Below are 19,939 nucleotides of genomic sequence, written 5' to 3'. Positions count from 1 at the left end.
TAAAATAGATACCAAAAGTTATAGTAAGAAAAGACACAATATATAGATGTCTAAATCTTTACCAGGGAGGAAAAAAACAGGAAGACAACATTTACCTTGAGCTCGCCAACATGGCACCAGGCCTCCTGGCTCCAGCAATACATCTGTGGCAAGTCAATTACATTTTAGTCCTGTCATCATCTTCAGGACAGAAAATAGTTCTCAATGGAATAAAAATTGCTTCTCCCTTGTATCAGTCCATTTCTTATTACCATAATGAAATACCTGAAGCTGGGTAACTTTATAAAGAAAAGAGGCTTATTTAGCTCAGAGTTCTAGAAGCTCAAGGGCCTACATCTGATGATGGCCTTCTTACTGGCAGAGTCCTGAGATGGCCCAAGACATCACGCCACAAAAAAATAGGGAATGCATCTATGTGTGTCCCATGGCCTCTCTCCCTCTTCTTACAAAGCCATAGTACTCAATGATAGGAGTTCTACCCTGGTGACCTTATCCAGTTCTAATCATCTCACAAGGCCCTACTTCTAAACACTATGGATGAATTAATTTTCCACCCTCGGAATACCTCACAATGGGGATTAGCTTTCAATACATGAATCCTTGGAGGACACACTCCTTTCATGTCCAAATCACAGCATAGCTTTGGGGATGTTTTTCCCTGATACTAAAACACTTCTGAAATATCCAATTAAGGCATCTCCAACAACATTGCACCCAATGAGGAATCTCAGTTCAGAGTAAAAGAAAGCAGGTGGTGATGAACATCAATGGATTTCACCTAGTTTACCATAACCTTGCTATCCAGAAGAAGTAGCCTTATAGACCACGAAATATTCTATTGACGACTCAGCAACATCAATAGAGAGATTAATACTTGAACCACAGAAGTCTACAATATACTCTAAATTCAAAATAAATATAATTTTTTCTTTCTTAAAAACAGAACATGAACGTCTGGGATATAAGAACTAGATGCATAAGAACTTGCAAAAATTTCACTCTCCGAGATTCTGGATGGTAGAGTCTAGACATTCTGGTACCACAGGCAGGATCACTTCCTCCAGAGAATACAGCAATTCACTTAATAAACTGGAAACAAGCTTCCCTTGCTACCAAGTCAATAAAGAATATAGGAGTGGAATGTGAAGTGTCTCCTGATTTCTTTTTTCTTCCCAGCATTATTTCATCTGAAGACTGCCCTGTCCCAATCCAGATTATCCTAGGGGCTGTCACTTATGGGAGCCCATATTTTTCATCCTTTTGATCATTAGGAGAAATAGGTAATCTAAGATCGACCAGTTGGTCTCTCTGTCCAGACATCTTATTCTTCAGTGAGGACACAAAGGGGCCAAAAGTGATTTGGGCAACACCCTGAGGAACTCCCACACAAAGAAGTCGATGAGTTATTACTTCAAGACTCTCTGCTCAGGGCTGCTTCTGGCCCCTTCCAAGCCCTGGCTGCTCTTATGCTCCCCGTTGATTCTCTCTGGTTCCATCTTTGCTCGTTGGTTACATTGGCAGTAACTGATTACCCCAGTAGGCAGTTGTTGATTCCAGAAACAGCTGATTCATGTCAGGTGATTTCGGTGGTGTATTTTTGTTTCCACACTCTCTGAAGCAGTATTGTGGTCCACCTCTGACCTTCAACTCCAAATTGGCACCAGCCAGGCAAGTACATCCTTTTTCTCAGAGTCCTGGGTTCCAGTTTGTCAGGGCCCCATCTGCAAATCTGAAGGTTCTGATTACCCACCCTTCTCCTTTTGTTTTCCTAGCCCTGGGGGAGGAACTATTTCTTTCAGTTACTAATTCTATATTAACCTAATGTTCTACATTAGCCTTTTAAGTCCCAATTAACCTAAAATTTCGATTAATTCCTCTCTGTTAAAATAATGATGGCATCTTTTTTCCTGACTGATCAGCCATCCAGTATATTCTTTGTTTCCTTTCTTAAATTAGCCAGATCATTGTTTTCGATTGAAACTTGAGAAACCCAACTAAAACATACTAATTTCTTGACCCAGCTGGAAACTAATAATGGTTAACAAACTTGCCAAAACCACATGGCAAATGACAGGTGATACCATGACTCAAATTCAAGTCCACCTAATTTTAAAGCGGTCACAGGTTTCTCCAGATCACACAAGTATTAGAATACAAATTATTCTTAAAACAGAACCTCAGACCTGAACAAAGTGGAATAATCTCCCCAACTCTTCCTCAAAAAGTACAACAGTCACCTCTGCAAATCAATTAAGAGACCATAAAGGGAAACTCTGAATGGTGGAAAAGGAAGATGAACGGGTTTGAGACCTCAGGACTGGAGAAACAACATGGAGGCAAGGCCTTCCCACCTACTGATAGGACCCAGCTGAGTTGCTTCCTGATCCCCAGCCTAGTAACACAAGGCAACCCAGGTAGTCTGAGTTCCCCTAGACTGACCGGGAACCTGGCCACAACACCATGAGCCCAGTAGGTGGGATGAATCCCAAGCCTTGCCAACAGTAAGCAGTAAGGAAGCCAAAGGAAGCTGTGGCCCTCTCCCCTGGTCCTGAGACCCCCTCCTCCACAGAGACACCAGGAAGCCAACAGGGACCAGAAAGGGGACACACCAGAACAAGACAGCATTCTGACCAACTGGATTAGCTTTTACAGATAATAATGGGAAAGAAAACCAAAAAAGTTGGGGGGGGGTGCAATTTTTTCTGGAAGCATTCACTTTGCTGTCAGATACAAGCAAGACCTGTCAGGCATGAGCTGATCTGTGCAGATAACTCACAGCCTGGAGAGTTCTGGAAGGCCTTGCTATGGACGACAGTCCATATTTTTTTTTTCTTTTTTTGCCACTGGTAACAAAATCAGAAAAGAGGGTCTGATCTGTGAGACTGCATGTGAGCATGACTCAGGCTTGCATGCCACCCCTGACTGTTTAAAATACAGCATCCTCCATGGATCTACAGCCACTTATTTTTCAGGGTATTTTCTAGTCATTTTCCTCTTAAGGATCCCACCCTTCACCCATCATTCACCCCCTTTGCAGAAACTTATTTTAAGCTGATATGAAAGAGAAATATTTTGCAACATTGAAGCAAATTAATCTGACTAAACCTAGCTTCCTAGGCAAATTGGGGAAAGAGTGGAAAATTAGGCTAAAGATATGAGTCAAGAAAGCAGTGAAACACTTCAGTTTCAAATTTTTATTTCCAGTTTTGCAAAGGAACACCATAACCAAGAGGTTTTTCTCCACATTGCTATAGAAAGCACAGGTCGGCCCAGGAGATCATCAGGGAACTGTCAAGATGACTGCAAGAAGCTCTTTGCCCTCCCAGACAATCATCCTACAAAGAAGTCACTCTCACAGTATATTTACCAAAAGAGAGAAGAAGCCACCATCCCACACACTTTCTGGATCTGTGATCCCTTTGCTCTTCTGTGGGCTTTCAATGCTTGTCTGAATGGCCCACTAACAGGCTACTCTGATCAGCTCCTTGCCCAAACAAGGAGGTTTATGTAGGTGAGAATACAGGAGTGACAGGTAATACTCCCCTTTCAAATGTGTCCTGTTGTGGCACGTTTCTTTGCATGAAATCCCAGAGCACCAAAATAAAATAATTGCACTAATGCTAGAAAGAATATGTAGGAACATTCTAGAAAGCATTAGTAGAGCACTCATTGATTCTTTTATTTAACAAATAATTATCGAGCAACTTTGACATGCCAGATATTGTTCTAGCCACTGGAGACACAGCTATGAAAGAAAGTGGCCTCAGGAAGCTAAGATCAGGGTAGGAGGAACCAGACAGATAAATAGGCATAGCATGTGGGATGGGGATAAGTTTTGCAAAGAAAAATAAAGAGAAATATTTTGCAACATCAAAGGAAGGCAGAGTTAAGAAGAGTCAGAAGGATTGGGAATGGGGATGATATTTTACTGTGAATTCTCAAAGATAATCTGTCTAAGGAGGTGACACTTAGGCAGAGACAAAATGGAATGGGGGCAAATCATGCACACAAGTGAAAGAAAAAAAAAAAAAGCCCCAGCAGAGAGCCAGAGGTGAGGGGCAGGGGAGAATGTGCACATTCATGGAGAGCAACAGGCAGGTGTCCATGAAGAGGTCCATGCTGACAGGCCAGCAGAAGTGGAGGGAGAAGCCGGCAGCACACCTACAGCCAATGACAGGATCTCACTTCCACTTTGCAAGATACAGGAAGTGTTGAACTGAAGAGCAATAAGAACTGGCCAAGATTTTGAAGCAGTCAATTGGACCACAGCTGAAGAACAGGCTGAGGAGGGGGCAAGAGCAGTTAAGAGGCTATATAATCATCAAGGTAAAAGATGGTGGTGGCCAGAACCAGGGAGGCAGCAGTGGAGGTGGTAAGGGGTCCGATTCTGGAACGATTCTGAAGGTGAGGCTGACAGATTCTGTGGAAGAATCGGGTACATGAACTGGGAAAGGGAAGCAGGAATCAAGACTGACTCCATGTTTTTTGATCCAAGAAAGTGATGGAATTTACTGAAAAGCAGAAGATGGCAACAAAAGTAAATCAAGGCCAGGCATGAATGGAATTAAGATTTTGACTGGGGATGTAGTACATCCAAAATGCATGTTGCATGCCCCCAGGGAGCGGGGGGATGGCAAATAGGCAGTGGAACTTAAAAGTTTGGCCCTCTTGAGAAAGGCTGATACTAGAGACACACATTTGGAAGTTATTTCTCACATAGTTGGCAATTAAAGCCATGAGTACCTTCTTGTTCAAGCCTCCTGGATTTTAATGAATGACCAGATTTATGCAATAAAGTACAGAATAAAAAACAGAATAATAGAAATCTCTGTTTGGAGCCTAGTCAAAAGCAGAAAAACCTCTAAGCCTGTAAGACTGCACTCAGTGGCTAGCTCTGCTCAAGGAATCCCGTGAGCATAAAATATGTGTGAGCATAAATGATAAGGATGACCGAAGAAGGGAAATTAGGCAAACATCATTCACAATACATTAAACAGAATATATTAAAGGGACATATACACACAGCGACACAAAAGGCAAGACACATAGATAGATGATAAATGGATGAATGGATTAGATAGATGATAGATGATATACAGACAGAAGGCAGGAAGACAGACTTGTAGTAGGCATTTATACTTAATTACCCGTAAAGAATAGAATCAAGTTTTGTCATTTTTTTTTCAATTCTCTGTCTCCATCCTGTCTAATCTAACCCAAGATGTTCAAACCCCACGTTCTCTTTTTATGCCCCCTTCGTGGCTCATCTCAAATCAAAATTCCAATTTATAAGATCACTCTTACCAGACCAAACAGATTTGGGGAGAGTAGCATTTTTTTTTACAGGATAACTTGGGATCTGTTATCATTTTTAAAATATGACACTTGATTTCTCACCTGATGTGTTAGAGAATGGCAGAAATGAGGTCTCTGGGGAGGGAATGAGATTTTCATAGCTTAAACGCTAAAAATAACAGCCCCATAACACTGAATCTCATTACCAAGCAGCGAACACTCTCGCCTCTCTCTTCCACAGTGGCGTTCACGAAATGCCTTTCAGAAGCCCACACATTCATTTACACTCACACCTACCCACCACTCCACACGCACCACAAACACACACTCACACATGCACGCACGTGCGCACACACCCCACCACCACCAGCAGCAGCAGTTAATGCTGTTACCTCTGGTAAACTTGGAAAACACATGTCAGAGCTGGAACCTTATCTTGTCACGTTATTATAATTCACTGCCTGGGAAATGAGTTTGTAGTTGTAGACCATTTTGTTCCATATGTGACCGATTTGGGCAGAGCTGGTGAGAATAATGAATGCAGCTGCACGTCCCATGTGCGAGGAGGATAGAGATTCAGACCCAGGGTAAATTAGAGAGAGAGACGAAACCTGAGCACCAGGCACGACCCGGCATGTTCAGCTTCGTCGGTCACTGTTGACACCATGTCCACCCATAAAATAGATAATGACAATATTTCCACATATATTTCTAAGCCGCTACTCTCCGGGGAAGTCTAAAAGCTCATAGTGGCCTTGTAAATATCCACCAATATCTTCAGCAGACAATGAAAGAGAAGTGAAATCGGCATTTTGTCAGTCGCTGAACTGGACGTCCCTATGCCTGGGGCAAAGGACTATTTGCAAGGCTATGAAAAACAGGGAGCCAGAGTGACAGCTGTGTGGGAGCCCATGCCAGCATGCTGTTGTCCTGCTCTGCTGTTTTGTCCTTACAGCCTATGGCAAGTCTCCTGGGAAAATTGTACCTCTGGAATCTTATTTTGGAGTATTCCAGAAGGAAATGCATAAGCAGAGCACACCACACCAGCATCAGCCTACCCACACTCTCCCTGTCTCACCAAGCACCTTCCTCCGGGCCTTCCGCAGAGATGTGCTTCCTTGCTCTACTAAGGTCCCAAATTAGCAGAACACAGGACTGGGGGTTTCAATTCCATTAATGTTAGGTTGCAGTTAGACGTGAGAAGTGGGTCCATTTAAGAAAAGACTTAGTACCTAACAACTCGGTTCATCGACAGCCCTGCCACAGTGGTGCCACAAGGTCTGACAAGTTATCTCTTTTCAAGACCCTTGCCTGATCTCAGTCCTATAAACCATTCTTCTTATAAAAGGAAGAAGATAAATTTAGGGGTAAGAACCATCGGGCTAAAATAATTTGCTCAAAAGGGCCTAATTGCTACACATTTTAAACAAGACCCTGAACAAACAACATAGATCAGAATCCCAGACCTGACAAAGCAGGATAATTAAGACTGGAGCTCTCTGACCATGATTCTGCAAAATCAGTTCCAGTTATGACCTACACTCAGGCCAAAATGACCAAGAGTTGCCCTTGGGTTGCTAACTAATGTAGTCTGTCAATCCAGAGCCTAGAGATGACACTTGGGCAGGACTTTCTAATAGTCTCCCTCCTACTCCAAAGACAAATTGAAACACAAGCATATGAGACATTGCCCTCCTCTCTGAGAGGATCTCCTCTCCCCCTTGAGAGTGTTTTCTCCCCTTACCCTCCTCCTTCCCCTTCTAATAACTTTGCTATACTTTTACTTAGACTTGTGTCTTGCTTGAAATCCTCTTGTGAGAAGACACAGAACCAAGAACACAATGCAATCCTCTGGTTAAGATCTTATCTCAGCTATGATCTTATCTCCATTATCAGTTAATACTTGATGTCTTAGGTTTAACATCTGTGAGGCAGTTTAGGGTTTGCAAGTGCCTTCAGGCCTTTTACCACAGAGAATGCCTTCAACAAGTTTCTGGGAGAAGCAACACAGGTGTCACTCTCTGTGTTAGCTTTGCATGACTGTGACCAAAATCCCAGACAAGAACTTAGAAAGGAAAAGTTTAGTTTGGCTCATAAGTTTCAGAGATTTAGTCCATGGTCGGCTGACTCCATTGCTCTGATCCAAAGATGAGGTAGCGTATGGTAGCAGAAATGCATGGGGAGAAAGTTGCTCACCTCCTGGCATCAAGGGAGCAGGCAAAGAGCCACAGGGAAGATGAACACTTTAGGGTATACCCCCAGTGACTCACCCCTTCTAGCCATACCCTACCTGCCTACAGTTACCACCCAGTCAGTCCCTTCAAACTAGGATGACTGATAAGGTTACAGCTCTCAAAATCTAATCATTTCACCTCTGAATAAATTCCTGCATTAACACCGGAGCTTTGGGGTGATACCTCATACCCAACCATAAGACTCTCCCATTTTTAAAACAGAGAAGTGAAGGCTCAGAATTAGGGAAACAGAGGACTAGATCACTGTGAAAGGGGAGATCAGGACACTACCTAGAAGTCCCTGAATTGAACTTCCTCCTGATGAACTGTATTAACTTGTCTGTTTTAATGGGAAAATAAAAAATTGTGGGGGAGGAGCAGTAAGACAGACCTGACTATGGCTCATGCAAATTTATCAATTTTCCAAGCCAATTCATTCATCTTTAAAACTGATTTATTGTGCCTGCAAAGGTTACTATGATTAAGGAAGACAGAAGATGGAAAGCAGCAGGCCTAGAGCCTGGCATGTGTTCTGGGAAACTTAGTTCTCTGGTGCCTCCTTTCTACTCCCCTTGCACCAGCTTCAATACCCAGAACATTGTCACCATAACGGTAATCATTACTCTGATTGTGATTGTACCTAACCTATTCTCCATGCTTACTATGTGCCAGGCACTATGCCAAATGCATTCCAGTTACCCCTGTATTTAATCTCACCATGACTGTATGAAGTAGCACTATTATCTCCCTTATTTGAAATCATGAAAAAAATAAACTGATTCTTAAAGCATTCATGCAGAGTTGAGAATCCCTCTTGGCCTATGCCAATCTCAGCCACCCTGGTATAGGGCCTAAATGCTCAAGCCTCCTGTTAAACCCCCTGAACATCTGCCCCCCTCTTCTCTATTCGCATTCTCTGGTCCTGACTCAATCTGAACTGAACCACCTTGCAACTGTACCAACAAGTAGCTTCTTTGACATGGCTCCTGGACTTGTACACAGGGCCTTTATCTGGTGTTACCAGTTATAGCAAATAAAAATACAAAATATCCAATGAAATTTGAATTTCAGTTAAACAGATTTCTAGTACAAATATGTCCCAAATATTGCATGTTATGCTAATGTGCATGGGACATATTTATACTAAAAAAATCTGAAATTCAAATTTCATTGGGTATTCAGTATTTTGTCTTGGCAACTCTAGACATTCCCAAACCCCCAAGGTTTTTGCCTATGCTATATGTATCATGTCTGCAAACCTTCCTCTTCAAACCATGCCACGATGATCTATCACATCAGCAGATTTTGCAGGACCCTACTTTTGCTAGTCATATCTTTGTAGAGTTTCCTTCCCTTGATCTGGACTGACCTATGACCTTGCTTTTTATGACCTATGATTCTTGCGTTTGCAAGAATATAGAAGTGATTCTATGCCTGTTTTGAGCCTCATTTTTAAGAAGCTCTAGAGTTTCGGGTTTTTGCACTCTTGGAAGCTCTGAACTCTCATGTAAAAAAATCTCACTGCCCTGCTGGAGAAACCATATGGAAGGGTGTATGGAAGGACAGAAGCTCTGAAGCTACATGAAGCGAAACCAAGAAAACCATCCAACAGCAAAGCCACACCTGTGATCCTAGCTGGGCCATTCTGGCATCCCCCCGCCCCCCAGCCATTTAAACCATCCAAGATGAGGCATCAGACATGTATAAAAATGCCACCAGGAGACACCAAGTGAAACAGAGATAATCTATCCCCTCTGTGCTCTATTCAAATCCCAGACATTCTGGATTAGGAAAAATTAATGAAACTTTCCACCGCTAAACCTTTGCTATTGTAGCAACAGGTAACTGATACACAAGTCCAAGCATTATTTTCATAAAGTTTAGAGATTAATGTCCTAAGCATCCAGTTCAATCTGTCTATTACTTTGGACTTCTCCTGAGTCAACCTTACAAGTTCTGATTCTACTAGATACAAGCTTCTTCTGTAGTTGTGACTTTAAAGGCTGCTGGAGTCCAAGAGTCAGTTCCCACATTTCTCTGTTACAGTTGGGCACTAAGACACTGCAGGGCACAGTAGGCAGTTATCTTGTTGTGCTGCATAACAGAAGCAGCACGGGGCCAGCCCACACCCAGAGAGACATCAGCAGAGCAAGGCTGAGGGAAGATTGTCCAGCACCAGGCTGCTCTCAGCTGGGGCTCCTGCCAATCCTATTTGCTTTGTGCTTACATAATCACAAAGTCCACCTACATATCCTTCAAAAGAAAAATTCCAGGAACTGTGGACCATAATATCCATCTGAATTATTATCTGGGTTTGTACACTCTGGGGAGGGTTGATAAAAGCACAGCAAGGAAAATATGCAAGCAGTATTGACAGAAAAATACAAAAGGTTATAATATTGATTCACAGTTTAAAAAATAATAATGCCATCATTTGACATCCCCCCCAAAGTGGTTAAATCATATCCCACCCATTACTCATGTTTGATGTCTGAGTGAATGATTAGGCTTAAATTTCGTGGAAGAATTCTGCGTAGGAAATTAAGGAGTTCATAATTCCCCGGAATTAGAGTTGATGTCACTGGGTCCTTAAAATATGCATATCATCTGAAAATGTATCAAGGGTAAAAACATTTTGACAGAATTAGCTAATGCTTCTGGAAAGGATACCTCAGAGTAGAGACACTAAATAGAGAGCATTGGCTTGAAGCCTTTGCCTTAAGCCATGATATAGGTGCAAGGGAGGTATGGCAATTCTTTTTCAGGGCTCAGAAAAGCCCTTCATTATGGGTTAATTGATTTCTCCAGAGTGGACTTTTTGTGAAGGAAACTGCCCTGTGGCTGATTCTTCAATTGAAGGTGTATTGGTTTGAGTAGCAATTACAGGCTAAGTACCATGATAAGTTCTGGGAGGTTTAACAGTAAGTAGCTCATAGTTCTGGTCCTCAAAGGGCTTACTGGCTTGTGCAGGAGTCCACATGAAAGCAGACTCTTGAAGTTGAGCACCAATAAATGCACTAGGTAGTTTGACATGGCACAGGGCAAAAGGGAAAGAGAAACAGTCAGCAGAAGTGCCACTGAACTAATTGTCAGTCGATTCTACATGCAGCCTGAGACCCCCAGACTTCCTCAATCCCTGTGATTTGATTCAGGAGATAACTTTCTATGTGATCTTGAAAAAGCACCTTAGTTGCTGGGACCACTGGCTAGCTTCATCTCAATAATGACTGGTTTTCATGGTATTCAGAACATGAAGGTCACTCAAAGAACTAGACTCAAATTGTAACCTGTAGATACATTAATTTTTAAGCCTCTGTTTCCTCATCTTAAAATGGGGATAATATTTACAAGGTTTTCATGACGCAAATGAGGGCAAGACAATCTAGATCAGCGACAGAACTCAAGACCAAGGTTTAGTGATTAAGAAAATGTTCCCAGGGAGCCTTGTGGGTGAGTGTGGAAATCAGGACAGGAAAGAGGAGGGAAGCCAAGTAAGGGTGTGATCTCAGGGAGAGTCCCAGGGAGTGTGGCCTAAGGCTGACCCTGGAAGGGAGTCTGGGGTGTAATTTATGCCTGAGTTTAGTACCACTGGAGGCAAGGGAGCTGGACATTCAAACTCCTGCATCTTAGTCACCCTAAGAGTTGCCATGGGGCTAAAAGGAAATCTAAACTCACAAGCACTTTGAACTCTGTGCACATGTGTTAAAAACAAGTCCAACGACCAGACACAGACCTCCAAAGAACAATATTAAGGGCCTTCCTCTTTGGAAACAAAGGTCCCTTTGAAGCTGGGGAGGGATGAACAGGACTGATAAAAGATCCAAGGGGATCTGAGTGAACTACCAATAACATGCTCTTTAGTCTGAAGTTCCAGGCACAGAATAGTTAATAAATGGGCCTTTCCTCTATTCTTTAGAAGGAGGAAATGTCCCAGGCTCTCACACATTACAGTCAAAACAATTCCTTCGGCTTTCTTTACATGCAATCATGTTTCATAGCCACAAAAGGATAAAGGCCTGTGTTTTAGCTACTTTGTGCCTGGAACTAAATGGGCAAGGTTGGGGGGGGGGGTGGCCACATACCTGGCTCTCAGCACTTCCTTTCCTGAGAGGGAAGCACTGAGTTTAGGGTCAGTGTGCTATAGTGGCTAGATTTCCAAATGTACAGGTGCCTTTATCTCCCAGGCTATACAAGGACAGTGGGCAGACCCTGAGCTCAGGGCAACCTCCCTTCCACTCGCTTTCATATCGTAGGAAGAGTTGATGCCCCAATGAAAGCCCAAGTAAAGACCCATCCAACATAGTTTAAAGGAGTTCAGTGCCTTCAACAAGGAGGAAAGAGAAGGGTCAGCAAATCCAGGGCTTCAGCCAAGATTTCCTCAAGGAGGGAAATCTAGTATAAGGCCATCATCTCTATCACACAGGCTTTCAATGATTCATTATACTAACTGGGCCAAACATCCTCTTATGAGAGAATGATTTTTGTTTCAGGAAAAGGCTTTGATAGATTGTGTTGGTCAGAATAGTGGAAATCCCAAACTCTTGATCCATAGGAAGACAAAGACACTAAGAGATAACTCAATCATTCTACCTAGTAAGTTTTTGGAGGTTGGTGTGAGTGGGTAGAGAAAAGAAGAGGATAGAGTTGAAAAAGGCAAAGAAGAGAAAAGACACAATTCTAAGTGTCTACTCCTCTGGGACTAATGTTGACCCATTAACCTCTTTAGTCTCTTCTCACTGAGATTTGGTTTCTGCCCCTAAGCCTATAAATATGACCTCCCTCCAACAAATTCCACCCCAACCCTCCTCCCACTTTAAGATATTGCATTATGTTTTCTATTCTCTCCCATTGAAGTTGAGCCACTCCTGAGGCATCCCAGGATCTGAGCTTCATTGTACCAGATCAGATTGCCCCAGCTGCCCTTCACTACAAATGCCCATCAATGTCTAGAGAGGGTGAATAAATTCGTACTTTGTCTCACTTCAGCCTATATACTCCAGGCTCAGAGTAGTCAGTTAATTCATGGCCCTTTCCCCTTTTACTGCTATAAAATACGATTCTGGGTTGCAAGTAGGGGAAGGCCTAAGCAGTGTCAGGAACCTCGTAGTCCAAGGCTCTGCAGAGTTCAGTGGCCTCTCAATTACCCAAGTCCTTGTCTGTCATTCTTGACACCTGATAAATTTCCAAAGGTGCCCTAACTTCAATAGACAGGACAGCTGCTTCCCACCTTTAACATCACAGAAGGCAAAGCCTGTGCAAAGGCCTGTCTTGTCTTTCTTCTGACAGCAACTTGAGAAATGACCCCTGTCCAAGGCCTCCCCAGGTGAGCAGCCTGTGCCTATCTTCTTGTTGGCTCTCTAATGTTGATATTTTTATTCTGCCTTACTTTAAAATGAGGTGTTTATAAGACATTTCTAAACTGGAAACTCTAGGTTCCTTGAGAACATGAAATGTGTTGTTTTCATCTCTGCGCTTGCCACAGTTCATGCTGTCAGTCACATTGCTCCCAGGGAAAGTTGGGGTCTTGCCCTGTTCCGAGTAAGTGGAGTCACTGAGCAAATTGACATCTTCTAGAATCCTAATTCCATTCAATGGTGCAAATGTGAGGAAATGGACATGATCATACACAACCAGTGTCTAGTAAATTAATTCACCCTCACTAAAGGTATTTGTAATAATTGTCAAAAACCCTAGTGCCCTTTGGGAAATACATCTAGAAGAAGGCAAAAAGTTTCTTGTGTAAGGAAATTATCTTAAGAAAATATTTGTAATAGGCTGTGCATGGTGGCGCACAAGTGTAATCCCAGCACCCCAAGAGGCTGAGGCAGGAGGATGGCGAGTTCAGAGCCAGCCTCAGCAACAGCCAGGTGCTAAGCAACTCAGTGAGACCCTGTCTCTAAATAAAATACAAAATAGGGCTGGGAATGTGGCTCAGTGGTCAAGTACCCCTGTGAAGTTCAATCCCTGGTACAAAAAATATATACATATTTATAATAGTGAGAATGGGAAATGGCCCATATACCTAATGATTTATGTCTGTATGATATCTTATAGATATTAAAAATTCATGTTTAAAGAAAATTATTAGTATATAAAGATTTTTTTGTGTGTGTATGTGTGTTTATGTGTGTGTGTGTATATGTTTTAGTCAACTTTGAGTCACTGTGACTAATATATCCAACAGAGCAACTTAAAAGAGGATATGTTTATTTTGGTTCATAGTTTCAGAGTTTTCAGAGGTTTAATCCATGATCAGCAGATTCCATCCCTCTGGGCTAAAGATGAGGCAGAACATCAGAGCGGAAGGATGAGGTACAGGAAGGTAGCTCAAGACGTGATGGCCAAAAAGCAAATAGAGTAAACTCTGTTTGCCAGGGACAAAATAAAAACCCTAAAGGTTGCCCCCAGTGACCTCCCTCCTCTAACCTATAGTCACCACCCTACCTGCCTATAGTCACTACCCAGTATAATAGTCCTTTCAAATTATTAATTCATCAAATGGATTAATCCACTGATTAGGTTATAGCTCTCATAATCTATCAATTCACCTCGGAACATTCTTGCATTATCTCACATATCAGCTTTTGGGGAACACTTCACATCTAAATCATAACCCTGTGTGTGTGTGTGTGTGTGTGTGTGTGTGAGAGAGAGAGAGAGAGAGAGAGAGACAGAGAGAGAGAGAGAGAGAGACAGAGAGAGAAAGCAAGGGAAAGAATTTTATTCATCCAAAAGGATGAATACACCAAAAATGTGAGATTATAAATCATTTTTTAAATTCTCCTTATCTCTTATAGCTATAGTAAATATAGTATTGCTTCATAATTAGAACCATAGATGAAATTTATCAAGTTTTAAAACAAAAAATATCAGCCCTGACCTAAAGTCAAAGTCATCCAAAGGCATACGTACCATTTCAAGAGCCAATTACTATCAAGTAGCACCTATTAGCCCAGCACTGTGGTTGAAGATGGAAACTCTTAAGATTGATAGAACCCAACTGTCTATTTAAAAGAATTTGCTCAGTGAAATGGAAATTTGTCAACTACAATGACTAAAAACATGGTCAGTGTAGTAGGATTGCAAAGGAGGACATTCTGACTTGTTCAAGGAAGGATAAGAAAAGCTTCGCAGAGGAAGTGTACTTACTCCTCCCAGTACTTTCATTCACCCATTCATTCTCTGATTCGATCAATGACTGTTTCAAACACCTTCAAGGTCCCAGGCACTAGGCCAAATGCTGGAATGATTAACAAACTTAACACTCCTCCCATTAAGGATATCACTATCTAGTGCAGGATTAAATGTCTCAAAGAGTGAATTGTTATTTGCCTGATTGCAAGCCCCAAGCTGGTGATAACAAGTGTCCCAGTTTTTCCCATTTCCATATTCCATTTCTGCTTTTCTATACAGGTTTCACTCTATGTATCTGAACCTTCCCCCTCCATATATCATATGTCTTAATAACAGCTCCTATCAGTGACAGCTCCATTCCCTCTGGGTCCATTTAAAATCACTGGTCCCAAACTCTGGGAAGCAAGTGGGTCTACACTAGAGATGCAATCCATGCCCTTTCTGTGTCCTCATTTCACCTTCTAAGATAGCACCCCCACAACCCTGCTGAATGGGCAGAAGGTACTAGACCTTGCCCTCTGGTTATATTGATTGAATGGGAGGGGACCCTAGACATGAACTAGTCAATCTCCCATCTAGGAGTTTGGAACACATAGGCTGCAAGCAGTCTCCTTGGAGTGTGGATTGTTGAGAGTGCAATCCAGCCAAGCTTAAATGGCCTTTCTTGGCCTGATTCTCTAGATGTTGGAGAAACTAGGTCCAAAGAAAAAAGAAGATGGAAATAGATGCCCAGCGAGCACAGCACCTGGTAGAGAAACAACTTGTGAGAGACTATCTTGGCACCTCCTGCCTTTGGATTCTGGAAAACTTCTCCCATTTCCCCATCTTTTAAAGAATCTTGTTTGAATGGGTTTCTTTTTCCTACAAATCACATTAGATAGTGACTTGTAGGAAAAGATAGTTTCCAAGATCCTGAAACCCTTGGGGATCCAACAAATTGGACATACCCTCTTATTGGATCAAGCCTAGCTTGTTTTCTCTGAGTCTTGCACAAAGCAGACACTCAGTAAGTAATTGTTAATCAGGTAGATGTAAAAACAAAAAAAAAGTATTTCCAGGGTCTTCTTGGCCTGATTTAAAGTCTTCATTTACCTGTCTGATATACACAATCACAAAAAGAAGTGGTCACATGTGCCCATTCACAGCTTGGATTCTCTGCTCAAACTTGTTCCAGGAATCATTGAACACCTGTTTTCTTTGGCAGTCCTAGTTCCACTGAGCCATTACAGTATATATTAGAGTTCCTTCTTGCTATGATCTCTAATGAGTGATAGCCTTTGTGACAAGGAAATTGCTAGTGTTCTCTTGAGTCCCATCAGTATTCAGAATTGTAAGGATAGAAGCATAGAATCAAGCACAGACAGGCCACTAGTGAAGATTTAGCTCCTGGTTAGCAAGAACAGACTTCACAAGTAGTTTTGGAAATGAGGTCAAACCCATTTGTTTCCAGATGGTCTCAGACAACCAAAAAAAAAATTGCAAAGGGTAATGGAAAAATTTTCAGGCATCATATGGTCATTCATCACATCTAACCAGCAACTTGATTCCTGAAATGCTAGATAAGTCTGTCTTGGAAGTTAGCCATGTAGCGGTTCAATACATGTGAACTTTATTTTTGAAGTAATGACTTTTTATTCAAGGATTCATAAGACATACCCCGTATCCAAATTAATTGTTTCTTCCCCCATTGTAATCCATTTGCCTATCTTAGCATTATTTTTTTTCTTCCCGTATTATTCAACAATACTTGTTGAGTACCAACTGCTTACCAGGCTCTTTTCTGGACTTGGAAGTAAACTAGTAAGCAAAACAAAATCCTCCATGTCCATGAAATATATATTCTAGTTGGGGTATGCGGAAGACAGGTAATAAACAATCAAAAGGGAAAGCAAATACATAAGATATACGTTATATATAAGTGGTATGGTTGGGATCTGAATACCTCCCGAAAGTTCCATGTATTGAAGTCTTGGTCCCCAATGCAACAATGTCCAGAGATAGGGCTTTGAGGAAGTAATTCAATCATGAGAGTTCTGACATCATCTGTACATTGATCCATTGATAGTTGAGTGGACTACTGGGAGTTAATGGAAACCATAGGCAAGTGAGGTATGGTTGAAGGAAATAGTTCACTGGGGGCATGTCCTTGGGAACTATATCTTGTCTCAGGCCTCTTCCTCTTTACCCTCTTTCTTTACCTTCGTGAGCTGAGCATCCATTATAGTTTAGATGTAGTGTCCCCCAAAAGGTCGCATGTAAGACAATGCAAGAAGGTTTAGAGGAGAAATAATTCAGTCATAGCCTTAACCTAATTAGTGAATTAATCTCTGGTGAGATTAATTGAGTGGCAACTGGAGGCAGGTGGCTGAAGGAAGTGGTTCATTGGGATTGTGGCTATGGGATATATATTTTGTAGCCGGAGAATAGAGTCTCTCAGTCTCTGCTTCCTGATCATCATATAAGATGGTTTCCTCTGCCACACTCTTCTGCCATGATATTCTGCCTCACCTCAGGCCTAAAGCAATGAAACTATCTGAACCATGAATTGAAACCTCTGAAACTGAAACACAAAATAAATATTTCCTCCTCTAAGTTCTTTGTGTCAGATATTTTAGTTACAGTGATGAAAAGCTAAATTAATCTGTTTAACTTATATACATAGAGAATACTCAAGAGAGACCTCACTGAACTGAGCACAGACCTGAAGGAAGTATAAAAGACAACCTTGCACATATCTGAGCAAAGACCATCCTAGGCAGAGGGAACTTCAAGAGCAACTACCGTAAGAGATGCTTAGGATGTTCTAGGAAAATGGAGGAGGACAATTTCTCTAGAGTGGACTGAGTAAAGGAGAAAGAATAAAACATGAGGCCAGAGAAATGTATATAAATGCTTTCTACTAGACCATGAATTCTAAAAGGCAAGAACCATGTCTTATTTATCTTTATATACTCCTTAGCTCTGTCACATGAGAGTGTTTAATAAGTGTTTGTCATAGTTATAAATGAGTGCATGGTTTACTTATGCTCTATGGAATTTTTGATGACTTATTTTCTTTACTACAAAGTAAAGAATTTTAATTTTACTTTCATTTCCATTAATATTGAACCAGGTTTAATTCTGGAGTCAGTACATGTAATTCTGTTAAATAGATAATGGATGGATGCATAGGTGGATGCATAGATGAACCAATAGACAAAAATACGCAAATGTCAGATTTTAGAAAACTCTAGATCCTGGCGATGATCATACACCTGGCCAGGGTTCAGTGAACCTCTCAGTTTATTCTTGAGTGTTTGTTTTCAATTTTATCCATCAGGTGATGTGGGATGAGGAATTTGAATACTCAGAAAATGATCATATGTTTTCTCTCATATACAGAAAGTATAGAGTAAAAAGGAAAACAAAGGTGGTGCAGGGCGAATCTCATGAAAATAGAAGGGAGAACAGTAGAGTAAAGGAAAGACAATGGGGTGGAAGGAGCAGGGGGAAATGGGAAATTCTTAGGAACAATATTAACCAAATTATATTGTTATATAATGTTACATGCATGAATATATAACCATGAATCCATCCCACTGTTGTATATAATTATAATATACCAATAAAATGTATGGGAAAAAATACTGGGACATAAATTTAACCAAAGAAGTGAAAGATCTCTGCAATGAGAACTATAAAGCATTGATGAAAGAAATTAAAGAAGACACACAAAAAAACATTGAAAGGCATCCTGTGTCCACAAATTGGAAGAATCAATATTGTTCAAATTTCATACTACTCACAGTAATCTAAATATTCAATGAAATTCTTTTTTAAAAAATATTTATTTATTTTTGTATTACAATTCTTAATACACCATTATATCATAATTTATCATATCTCTGATTATAAATAAGATATGTTGACACCAAATTCACATCTTCATACATGTATTTTGTATAGTGATGAGGGTCTTATCAAAATATAATGGTGTTATTTACAGAACTAGAAAAAGTTATCCTAAGATTTGTATGGGATCACAAAAATCTTCAAATAGCCAATGCTACCTTGAGCAAAAATAACCAAACAGGAGGCATTACATGACCCGGCTTCACAAAGTACTACAAAGCTGCAGTAATCATCAATGGCATGATATTAAAACAGTCACATAAACCAGTGAAACAGAAGGGAGAGCCTAGAAATAATCCCACACATCTTCAGCTAACTGATTTTTAAGAGCATGCATTGAAGAAGGAACAGCCTTTTCAATAAATGGTGCTGGGAAATTGGATATCCACAAGCAGAAGAATGAAAATAGGCTCCTACCACTCACCAGCTACAAAAATCAACTCAAAATGGAATAAGGACTTAAATGTAATACCTGAAACTAATGAAACCCCTAGAAGAAAACACAGGGGAAATACTTCAGGACACTGGAATGGGTAAAGATTTTTATTTTTTAAGCAGGACCTACAAAGCACAGGAAACAAACCTAAAATGGGAAAATGAGATTACATCAAACTAAAAAGTCTCTGCACAACAAAGAATACAATCATAAGAGTGAAGAGGCAAACTACAGAATGGGAGAAAATATTTACTAACTATAGCATTGGACAAGGGGGTTAATATCCAGAATATTTAGGGAACTCAGAAAACTCAATAGGAAAAAAACAAACCATTCAATTTAGAAATGAGCAATAGACCTAGATAGACATTTCTCAAAAGAAGTCATACAAATGGAAAACAGGCATATGAAAAAAGATGCTTAATGTCACTAATCACCAGGGAAAAGCTAATTAAAACCACAGTAAGAAATCACCTCACTCCAATCAGAAGAGCTATTATCAAAAACCCAAAAGATAACAAGTGCTAGCAAAGATATGGAGAAAAGGGAAAACTTACACACTGTTGGTGAGAACACAAATTAGTACAGTCATTGGAGACAATGGTATGGAGTTTCTCAAAGTTTTTTAAATAGAACTACCACATGATCCAGCAAAATACCACTATTTTACACACACACACACGTGTGTATATGTATATATTATATATACATATATATTATATATACACACAAAGAAAAATAAATTAGTATGTTGAAGAGACATCTGTATTACAGCACTCTTTACAATATCCAAGGAATGGAAAAATCTGTGTCCTTTAACTGATGAATGAATGGATAAAGAAAATGTGGTCCACATATCCAACAGAATACTCTTCAGTAATAAAAATGAATGAAAACTGTCATTTGTGCAACACAAATAGAACTAGAGATCATTATGTTAAATAAAATT

The sequence above is a fragment of the Marmota monax genome, unplaced genomic scaffold, assembly GCF_021218885.2.
Source record: "Marmota monax isolate L192 unplaced genomic scaffold, Marmota_monax_Labrador192_F-V1.1 WCK01_AAM20220418_F8-fsc00021, whole genome shotgun sequence".
Taxonomy (NCBI): Eukaryota; Metazoa; Chordata; class Mammalia; order Rodentia; family Sciuridae; genus Marmota; species Marmota monax.
The sequence above is the reverse complement of the archived record's forward strand: the minus strand, read 5'-3'. Positions refer to the sequence as shown.